This window comes from Littorina saxatilis, linkage group LG6 (genome assembly GCF_037325665.1).
Source record: "Littorina saxatilis isolate snail1 linkage group LG6, US_GU_Lsax_2.0, whole genome shotgun sequence".
Classification (NCBI taxonomy): Eukaryota; Metazoa; Mollusca; class Gastropoda; order Littorinimorpha; family Littorinidae; genus Littorina; species Littorina saxatilis.
Genome location: NC_090250.1, coordinates 30,710,024 through 30,721,990, shown reverse-complemented (window position 1 = coordinate 30,721,990; position 11,967 = coordinate 30,710,024). Strand labels below are relative to the sequence as shown.

At 40.1% G+C, this 11,967-nt stretch overlaps 1 protein-coding gene across 1 annotated transcript in view; it reads right to left on the bottom strand.

Moving 5' to 3' along the window:
• Positions 1–10,561: 10,561 nt before the first annotated feature.
• Positions 10,562–11,967, bottom strand: part of LOC138968980 (uncharacterized) — a 39,688-nt gene continuing 38,282 nt past the window's right edge. The window contains exon 9 of the mRNA XM_070341662.1: positions 10,562–11,967. This exon is cut by the window's right edge and continues 1,129 nt beyond it. The gene's annotated coding sequence lies outside the window, so the exon portion shown is untranslated.

Here is an 11,967-nt window from a genome sequence, read left to right as displayed (position 1 = left end):
AAAACAAGGTCACGAACCACTTTGGAGTTGTCAGTGTAGAACAACAGCCAATCATTTTCATGTTTCCATAGCAAGAAGTAAACAAATAAACACACAATGAACAAACAGGCGACACGTTTCGAAATGCTTTGGAGTTGTTCTCAGTGTAGTACACTAGCCAATCATATTCATGTTTCCATAGCAACAAGTAAACAAATAAACAGCCAATGAATAAACAGGCGACACGTTTCAAAATTTAAATTTCATTATGTTCCCCATCATTCCCGCAGGATAACGCAGGTTAAAAAAAATGTAGGCTACTCATATTCACATCCATGGTAACAACAACAAAAACAGATTTCAGAAGCCGCAGAACAAGTTCAAAACTATACTGATCATTTTGCTTCGTTGAAACCAAGTCCTGATAATCGCCAAGTCCCTTAATTATTGTTGGAGGTCCAAGCCATTTCAAAGATATTGCTAGGGAGGGGTGTATAGTGGTTGTGGTGGGAGGGGGTGGTGGTAAGTAACAGTCATCTGGAGATTGTTCATTTTTCATGTGTTTTGGAATAATGTGTATAATAGAAATTATGTTGATCTTAGCAGGCGATGTTCATGTGAACCCCGGGCCGGTCAAGGAAAAGTTTAAGAAATTATCTATTATTCACTTAAACGTACGAAGCCTTAGAAATAAATTAGACATTTTAGAAGTTCAGGTTCAAGATTTTGATATTGTGACATTATCGGAAACATGGCTGTCTAATATAGTAAATAATGATGATTTGTATTTGTCAGGGTTTAATTTACCAATAAGGCAAGATAGACCAAATAACCCCCATGGAGGCGTTGCAGTATATGTGTTCTGCGCGTTCTTAGAATCCGGTTTCATTCTAGAATGGACCGGGTCCAGGTTGGAATTCTAACCCTGCGCAAGTACAGGGGTGCCATTCTAGAATGAAACCCTTGTTGCTGGTCCATTCTGAGGAAAGTTGACATGCGTGAAGCATCGCGAGAGTGAATAAAGGGGGCCGTAATGTTTGTAGGTAAGACAGAGTTGTCTTCCCTTGAATTATCTCCACCTGCACCTTCCCTTTGATAAAATGGGGCTAATTTGTCTACCCCTGAAAAAAATCCTTTGGCGATCTTGCGATGTCATGTCATGTCAAGAAAGTTGACACTCCTGAGTACGCAATAAACAAAGGCAGACCATAGCAAGGGGGACTACCAGGGCGGTAATGTTTGCATTGCAGTTGTTTTTGTGATGAGAGCCTGTTGCGGCCGCTTGCAATGTCAGCGCTGTCTCCCTCTCGGAAATGTCCGGTTTTTTGACAATTTTTTTGACAGACAGACAGACAGACAGACGGTCAGACCGACTAACCGACAGACAGACCAACAGAAGGACAGAGTGAGTTATAGAGCTGTTGTCACAGGTTTTAAAAAAAGTTGACATTAACAAAAACAGAAATCAACAACAACTTTTGTCTGGTTTTATAATATTATGGGAAAACATTGAAAGCAATTCATAGTAGTAGTACTACCACAACAAATACTCTCAAAGGGGAATTCCATGCCTAAAAGTTTGACAGTTTTTATTTAATCTATCAGAATCCCTACCTTCCAAACTGTGATATGCCCACGTTTCAAACTCTTCATGTATATGAATAAGATTAAAAGTTACAAGCGAGATCGGCAAACCATCCCGCAGTGGGGCACTGCGGTTATGAAATTAAAAGCCCCTCCTGTTTTTGGAACCGCAGGAGCTTTCTAGTTTGCTGTTAGGTAGATTTTTGGTTCCTCTTTCCTGTCATGCTCTCTTTTTCTTCATGAATTCTTTTCTTTTTTCTGCCTTCTTGCTCATTCACCTGTATTTTTTCCAAAAATCTCTTCTCTTGCCGCTTGTCTCGCGATTCATGTATAGTTTAATCTGTTAGTGTTCTGATGTAAGTCCAGCAGTAGATAGGTTAAGCCTATTTTAACATACTGGAAACTGGTAATCTTCCAGTAGGTATTAATTTAGTTTTACTAAAGCCTGCTGGGACACAAGTAATGGGTTAGTGCATTTGTAAACAGGAATCGCTTGACAAGTGGCCCCCTTCATCCCCTCCTTCCTCGTCCTGATATGGCTCTGCGTAGTCGGCTGGACGTTAAGCAACAAATAAACAAACAAACAAACAAACAAATCGGCAAAACACTGTCAGTCCGGAAATTTCCGTTCGTTGCGATCAGTGCTGAGTGTCTCTCAAAATCGTAATCACTTTCAGAACATCACAATCCCAATTCACGATGTCTTTGAGTAAAGTGTAAAAAACCCAAGAAAAAAAACCCAACCAAACACACACAAAAACAAAAACAAACAGAAAATCCAGTTACAAGCGAGATCGGCAAAACACTGTCAGTCCGGAAATTTCCGTTTGTAGCGATCAGTGCTGAGTGTCTCTCAAAATCGTAATCACTTTCAGAACATCACAATCCCAATTCACGATGTCTTTGAGTAAAGTGTAAAAAAACCGAAAAAAAAACCCAACCAAACACACAAAAAACAAAAACAAACAGAAAATCCACATTTGTGGCTTTGGCTGTGTGATAGTCTAACTGAAATGACTATTCCAACTTGGACCCAAATTCCAACCTTGCGCACGGCCGATTCTAGAATGGACCAGCAACAAGGGTTTCATTCTAGAATGGCACCCCTGTACTTGCGCAGGGTTAGAATTCCAACCTGGACCCGGTCCATTCTAGAATGAAACCGGATTCTAAGAACGCGCAGAACATATGTAAAAGATCATTTGTATTGTAAAACGAGACATGATCTCTCCATCCCTGATCTAGAGGCCATTTGGATTGAAACTAAGATACAACAGGAAAGCTTATTAGTTGGAACTTTTTATAGACCGCCTTCTGCAAATGTTGGTTATTGGGACCTGATAGATCAATCAGTTAATGCAGCCGGTATGACTGGTATGAAGTATATTGTTTGTGGTGATTTTAATTCCGATGTTCTTAATAGTACGTGTTTCAATTTGCAAGATATTATGATAAAAAATGGTTTGTTCCAGTTAGTCAAACAACCTACACGAATTACAGAAACAACGTCAACGTGCATAAATTTGATTTTGACACCAAGCCCTGATATTGTTGAAGAAATTCAGGTTTTACCGCCAATCTGCAGTGACCATTCGGTCCCGCTTGCAATTGTTAAAGGAAATAGTATAGGCAAAGCAAGTTATAAACGGTTGATTTTTAATTATTCCAAATTGGACGTTGTCAGTTTAAAGGAAAAATTATGTAATGTGGATTGGACGAGTATATGGTCTCACTCAGTTCGATTGACGAAGCACCAGAGGCATTTTCGGATACCCTAATGAATATGGTTACACAGTGTATGCCAGTTAAAGAAATAACTGTCAGAGAAGCGGATACACCCTGGATGACTGACGGTATTAAACGACTGATTGATAAAAAGAAAAAGATACACACATTAGCAAAATTATTGAATTCTGTTTGGATCTGGGATTTTTTCCGAAGAATTCGCAATAAATTAACTGATGTTATTCGATTGAGGAAAGCAAAATATTTAAAAGAATTGGATAATCGTGTTAGTTCACAAGACTGTTTTGGTAATAAAGATTGGTGGAAATTAGTAAAGTCGTTTATGTCACGCAAAGGTATGTCTTCAAATGAATTTCCTCCCATCGAAAACAATGGCCGTGTTTATTATTCCAATGTAGAAAAAGCAACAGTATTCAATGAATGTTTTGTAAAACAATCGGTATTGGATGATGATGATGATGAAGTTCCTGAAGTTAGAGAACAGAATATATATATACCACCATTGATTTTTTGATTATTGATGCTGCACACGAGCTTACTATGTTGAAGAATCTTGATGTACGCAAAGCCTCTGGTCCTGATTCTGTTTCAAATAGAGTTCTGGCTGCATGTGCAGATATTATTGCGATGCCACTCACTGCATTATTCAACAGATCTCTCAAAGAAGCCACAGTTCCTGCAATATGGAAGATAGCTAATGTAATTCCGATATATAAAAAAGGTGAAAAGGAATTATGTTCAAACTACCGACCAATATCACTTCTTAGCTGTGTAGGTAAAGTTGTGGAAAGGTGTGTACAATGTCACGTGTTTGCTTATTTGAAGGAGTATAACCTGTTGACACCAGTTCAGTCCGGTTTTATTCCATGTGATTCAACTGTATATCAACTCATTTGTTTGTATAATGATATATGCAAAGCTTTTGATGATAAGATAACATCACAGGCGATTTTCTTTGACGTGTCAAAAGCTTTCGACAGAGTTTGGCACAAGGGTTTGATGAACAAGTTATACGCTATTGGCATAAGGGGACAGTTGTATTTTTGGTTTGAGAATTATTTGAGGGAAAGAAAACAATGTGTTGTGGTAAAAGGTTGTAAGTCACAGTTTTTGCCGGTTTCTGCGGGTGTTCCCCAAGGGTCAGTACTAGGACCTCTCCTCTTTTTGGTTTATATAAACGACATTGTTGATAATATTGAATCAGTGATTAAACTATTTGCAGATGATACCAGCATGTATTTAAGCCTCGATGACCCTTTCCGTAGAACTGAAATACTTAATTCTGATTTAGGTAAGATTGCAAATTGGGCCATTAAATGGAAAGTGAAATTTAATCAGTCGAAAACAGAGTTAATATCCTTTTCCGGTCAACGATGTATACAGAAATTTCCCCTTGTTTTTGGCGATGTAGCCCTCGTAGAAAAAGAAAGTCATAAACATTTAGGTGTTATTTTTCAAGATAATTGTAAATGGGCCTTACACATACAGTCTATTGTGGCAACTTGTCGAGTACTTGTGGCTTGTTTAAAATCTTATAAATATAGGCTCAGTCGAAGATCCCTAGAAGCAATGTATAAATCCTTTATTTTACCTCATTTTGATTATTGCGATGTTGTGTGGGATAATTGTTCAAAGAAGCTTTCAGATGAGCTGGAGAAGCTGCAACTCGAATCCATTAGAATTATTGTTGGTGCTGTTAAAGGCACTTCACACGAAAAACTGTATACAGAATCTGGCTTTATACCACTTACAGAGCGAAGACGTCGTCACAAATTATTGTATTATTATAAAATGGTCCACGGCAATGTACCAAATTACCTCAACGTTTTATTGCCACCTCTTGTTTCTGACCTAAATCCCTACCACCACAGACGCCCACTAGAGCGTAAGACTCCCCAGTGTAAATCAGATTTGTACAAGTCATCTTTTATTCCTTCTGCAACTAGTCTCTGGAATAAGTTGCCTGAAAATATACAACAATGTGATTCTGTTGGTCTGTTCAAGCGACATTTCACAGCTTTTGATATTTCAATTCCACCATATTACTATTCCCCAAATCGCAAAACTGAATCGCATTCGTTCAGGACATTCTGCTGGGTTTTGATGAATTTGGAACGTGATGTGTGGGTAAAATAATGACTTTTTTTTAGAAACATAACAGAGCGCTCATAACTGTAAAAATTTCAGAAACAAAGTGGCTTAGGCGCTCACGTATGTTCATTTCAATGAGAATGTGTCATAAGACAAAACACTCAATTTCTGTTGTTGTCTATACTTAGACTATAGTGCTTACGTCCCTTTGTTACTTGAAATAATTCGAGTTAAAGCTCCAGTATAACACTGACATGTACACTTTAAGCTGCAGTGGCGGTCTTCGTTACATACATGGAGCTACTGTTTACACTAACCACAGGAAACAATATCATTTATTGAGAACATTACTGTATCTATAACTCAGTTATTTATCCTTTATTTTTCATTTCTTCGTCACGTACTTGATGGTTTCCTCTCATGTACTTATTTAGTTTTATTCAGTGTGTCTCAATTATCGTACCTAGTAAATTAAATGCGGACAGTGTCCTTTCTTTAATTCATTGTGCTTTGTGTGGAACATTCTGTTCCGAGTAATATTTGGTACACAACACTTCACATGGCTTGACCTGGCGTAGGATCTCAGATCTCAGATCCAGCACTGCTTAATAAATACTGTTGTACTATTTCAAATGTTATGTCTGCACGGCGATTTAACAGAGTGTTTAAATCCAAGGAATAAATTTTGTGTATGCATATTCAAATTTGAACTAATGCTTCTGCCACAAAAACCCAGGTATCCCGATGTGATTAACAGCCTACGTGGGTGGCCGAGTGGTAACGCACTTGCGCTCGGAAGCGAGAGGTTGCGAGTTCGACCCTGGGTCAGGGCGTTAGCAATTTTCTCCCCCCTTTCCAAACCTAGGTGGTGGGTTCAAGTGCTAGTCTTTCGGATGAGACGAAAAACCGAGGTCCCTTCGTGTACACTACATTGGGGTGTGCACGTTAAAGATCCCACGATTGACAAAAGGGTCTTTCCTGGCAAAATTGTATAGGCATAGATAAAAAAAATGTCCACCAAAATACCCGTGTGACTTGGAATAATAAGCCAAGAAAAGTAGGATATGCGCCGAAATGGCTGCGATCTGCTGGTCGATGTGAATGCGTGATGTATTGTGTAAAAAATTCCATCTCACACGGCATAAATAGATCCCTGCGCCTTGAGTCCGAGTCTGGAGATACGCGCGCGATATAAGACTTCATATAACTTACGTCGGCCATTAGCTAAGCTCTTCCACCACTGCATCTGTCCGCCCATCTCTCGCTCTCCCTCCCTGTCACTGTCTGTCTGTCTGTTTGTTTGTTTGTTTGTTTGTATCTCTCTCTCTCTCTCTCTCTCTCTCTCTCTCTCTATCTGGTGCATGAGGAAAGTTCCCAGTAATCTCAGAGAGAGAAAAACATACCGTATGATACGATGTCTATCGCTTCAAACATCCTGGCCCACAGACGTTTATAAGTAGCTCTTCTGAGTTTCTATGTAGCAAGTGTTTGTGTCCCACAGCCATGATCTTTCTGTGCTTAAGATGAAAGTGCCGTTCATAGGTAACAAGCCCCGTGTTTGTTAAAACTGACTCAGTGATAACATCCATTCCACCTGCCCACACTGATCTGTTTGTCTCATGCGAACGTCTAACTTTGTAATCTCACAGGAGCATATTCTATCTACAGCCGCTTACACACCGGTAGCTGGTTTGTAGACATTGATATCTTTGTCTAAGAAGATGTTTGACTTTAAAATCACAGAAACGAAGATCATAGTTTTCTCTAACTGTAGTTAACTGATACAATTGGAAACTAAAGTTGGCCAAAAAATTATTGCAACAAATTTCAAACCCAAATTAAAGCATTAATTCCTGTGTCAATTCATTAAAACTGTATATGCCAGTTAAGGCCGTTCCTTCTGGATTAAATATTTCTTTTACATGGATCACGTGACCGCCGCCCAAGTAAGGGTACCGTCAAAATCGACCAGACAAAAACGGAAGAGCCAAATGAAAAATCTACAAACAAATCACAATAGGCAAAACTTTGCAACTTTGACATACGAGAAGAAATTCAAATCAATGATCTACCCTGAACAGATTGTTTTGTTTTGCTACCTTGCGTATTTCGCGTGCTATGCTATTCCTACTGATGCAGGTGTCGATCGCAAGAGCGGTCAAAAACGGAACGTTTTACGTCAATTTTTATAGGTATCATGTCAAAAAGCGCTACATTTTAGCAATGACTTGGTGGATTGCTTTGAAACTTTCAGAATATTTTACCAACATACTAGAGATACTTCGTGCGAAAGTTTGGATCGTTACGGTTATTAAAAATGGAACGTTCACGCTGTTTCGCGCTTACAGCTGTTATCGCTGCGTGCCTCTTAAAACATGCTACGGTCACGCTTGGCTGGGCATCGCTGTGGCACCAGAATCATCGCTTAAATATGTAGCGTGTTTACAGGCCCAGCAAATTTGCCTCAGTGCTTACACGCACATAAAACTTTAGCAGTGTGTGTGTCAATCATTTTTCTAAAGACATGCAAAGTCATGAATTTTTTGGACCCAAGGAAACAATCCTATCTTTCTTTATTTCTTTATTTGGTGTTTAACGTCGTTTTCAACCACGAAGGTTATATCGCGACGGGGAAAGGGGGGAGATGGGATAGAGCCACTTGTCAATTGTTTCTTGTTCACAAAAGCACTAATCAAAAATTTGCTCCAGGGGCTTGCAACGTAGTACAATATATTACCTTTCTGGGAGAATGCAAGTTTCCAGTACAAAGGACTTAACATTTCTTACATACTGCTTGACTAAAATCTTTACAAAAATTGACTATATTCTATACAAGAAACACTTAACAAGGGTAAAAGGAGAAACAGAATCCGTTAGTCGCCTCTTACGACATGCTGGGGAGCATCGGGTAAATTCTTCCCCCTAACCCGCGGGGGGTCTCGTGTTACTCAAAAGTCACGGTTCAACGAACTATGACCAGATCAACAGGATCTTAGAAATCGATGACTTCATTGCGAACTCGGGCACTGAGAAATTGTTCGACACCAGCAATGAACAGGCCAACATGGCTAGCAAACAAACAAGCCTGCGTGCGTGAAGGGGGTGAAGAATATCGAGATGACAAAGTATACTCACTAATTTATGGATTTTCTTTTAAGCGTCAACGACAAACTTCAATTCTGAATTATTATCTCCGGTGAAAGATGCGCATATCGGTTCTTAGTTGTTGTTTTTGTCCTCGAAATTTTAAATACTGAATCCACGTACATGGTATAGGACCTAAATTTCGAGGGGTTTTCTTCTATTTTTGTCGTTCTTTCCTTTTCCCTCTCTTTTAGTTTTTTTGTTTTTTTGTTTAGTTTTTTTGCCACTCGATATCTTTCTTTTCTTCATGTCTTTCTTTCGTTCTCAACCTTTTTGAATTAATAGCCGCTACTGCCGTCAGCCTAACAGCCATTTAGCTAAAGCCCTTCAACAATAAGCACTAAAGTCGATCATTTGTACTTTTACTGGTGCCCGACACCCCATTCAAAAACAGCACGACGTAAACACGGATATGTCCGAGTCTGTTGTACCTACGTCACGTGTCACGTGACTCATGAAGGGTCACAATAAAAAGTAAAATCGCCGGGATTGACACAGTGCGTATCGCTTGTTATGGGTGGAGAGTTTTATTTCCTCTCCAGGGCCGGACTACCGGGGGGATTATGGGGGTTGCGCAACCCCCCCCCCCCCCCCTAGCCTAAACATGTACCTCACCTATTAAAAACATTTTTTATTATTGTTTTCTTTTATGCCGTATCATGCAAGGAGCGACCATTTTCCTATATCAGAATATGACCTACCTATCAGCTTCAGGGGGCTTTGCCCCCATCCCCCTGGACCACCACTGGCAAACCCCCCCCCCCTCCTCTTAGCCCAGTCCGGCCGTGATCACTGAAGTTGTGCGCTTTCCTGGCGGTAGATGGATATATCAGTCACAATTAAGTATTCTGACACTTCACTCGCCCACAGTCTGCCGTAGATCTATCTGTGGTCGGTAATCTATCTGTGGTCGGTAATGTCCTAAATTTTCTTTGCTAATTTTGCTGTGATTTATCTCCGGTCAGTTTGGGCCTTCCACTTCTCAGCCAAATAGAATCTTGCAGACAACAAATTCCCGTGCTTTTTTCCCCTCTTCGTGCAGAAGAGTAAACTGAAAATGACACATGATGGAATAGGGATTTTGCACCGATAATTGCCGCGAAATCTTGTTTACTGTATTAAACAAAAATGGTTGGTTATTGGAACGTTCAAATTAAAGTCAAAACAAAACAATACATCAACGAGTACATCGACCCTATGGTCTTTATAGCGGACAGACAAACTGTGACAAACAAAATGTGAGAAATGAATGAAACTAATCCGATGAATTTCGTCCGATCTCTGGCAAGGCGGTGTCGTCAGTACAAGTTTGATTCATCTCTGATATTAAATGTTTCTGTTTGTCTGGCCACTAAAAAGACGGTTGGGTCGTTGTACTCGTGAATTATTAGTTTTGTCATAAAATAAACGTTCGACTATACTACCTAACCATTCTTGTTTTTTTAATTCTGAATTTTGGAACGTAAGCTAAATAAAGTTGTTTTTAATTTCTTCTGTTGTGCGTGTGTGTGTGTGTGTGTGTGTGTGTGCGTGTGTGCGTGTGTGTGTGTGTGACCGTGTGTGTGTGTGTGTGTATGAGTGCCAGGGTTTGCCGGTCAGTGTGTGTGTGTGTTTGTGTGTGTGTGTTTGTTTGTTGGTGTGTGTGTGTCCGCCCTGCTGTTGTACATTGGAACTCTGGCGCACAAACGCGCGCACACACACACACGCGCGAGCTTTCCAGCTTATATTGTGTATTCATCTGTAAAAGTCGAACAGTAGGCCTACATGCGTTGGTTCACCGCACTGATCATTTTTTATCTGAGATACTTCAATGCCTGGTTGTAGGGCGCAGCTAAAGGGAAAGTACTATGTCCCAAATTGAATACATGTGACTGAGTTGACTTCCTTGTTGGCTAAGTTTGTACACACACATACACACACGGCGAGCGAGGGAGCAAAAGCAAGCAGAGAGAGAGCGAGAGAGAGGAGAGAGAGAAAGAGATAGAGAGAGACTTTCCAAGAAAACGCAACGCAAGAATTTCGAACTTAGTTTTATTAGACACGGGAGCAAAACGCAAAAAGAACAAAGAACAATGTGGAATCAGTGGTATTTAAACGCCCCACATGATGTGCTTGGCAAATTCAAAAGAAACCCGTCGGATTTTAAGGAACTCCAATCAGCAATCTAAGAAATGCCAACCAGTCCCACTGTGTGTTCAGTGTAGCTTTTTCTTCTAACAGCAGTCTATAGTGAATCGATTGTTCACACGTTAACACATAAGTATATGGTGCTACAAACATGTTTTCTACTGCTACTAGAGCCTTGATCTACCCTTGGCCCAGGAATCAGATGAAGACAAAACAACATTTCAAAAACAATCATCTAGAATGTGCTGTTAACAATCTGTTATTTCTGGCCCCCTGACGCGAGTACAACCAATTACTTGTATTATCTATTATCCCATGACCTGCCTCTTTGTCTCTGTTAGCTGAGGAGGTGATTATTCTGCATATTCCATCACAACCATATGGATATCCCATCACAACCGAGTTTCGATCTCAACTGTCATTGGTCATTGTCTTTGATTTCAGAGTACAATTGAATAATTTATAGAGGTCATCTGCATATTCAGAGTTTACAGATGGACTACTTTTTTCAACATACGACTGAAATATTTTGTGGTGTCAAAGTCAATATCACGTATAGGCACAGGCCTACATGTGTCAATATTGAGAAAATAAAGAATACTTCATACGATACGCACATTCTGCATGGATTTAAAGAGCGGAGTCGAGATATTTCGCTGGCTGAAGCGACTGCATGGTCAAAGGCATGTTCAACGAGTATCGCGAGTGGGATCAAGGGACGATACTCCCTAATTTTTACACAGACAGCCATCTACACAGAACCGTGAGAGAGAGAGAGAGAGAGAGAGAGAGAGAGAGAGAGAGAGAGAGCAATCAAAACACAACTCAGTCACCTGGTAGTTCGAAAACTCAATCTGAAACTGACATTGATTGTCGAAGGCATGCCTGCGGTGCATAACTCTGGAAAAGTTGTCGTAGCTGGGAACCCGTTGAGATCCATTCCAACGCAAAAAAAATTATCAGAAGACTCACCATGAAGTCAAATCAAACGTTAGGTTTTCTCATTTGGTTATTTGCTTTGGCTTTAAGTGTATTGCTTCGATTGATAGCTGAATCTGCTTGCAACCGTGCTGTTCAAGACTGTTCGAACTGTCGTCTGCTAGACGGGCTTGTGTGAATCCGAGTCGAGTCAACTGCGGGGTTCAGCGACAAATGAGGGAGTGGCACCAAAATGAAAAGAAGAAGACGAAAAGAAGTTGGAGATACAGTTAAGATATATGGGGAAGAGAAGAGGATGTGAGGTGTTAGATGTATCCAACCTTAGGTGTTCAAACTCAAGACCGGGACAAAGTAGAA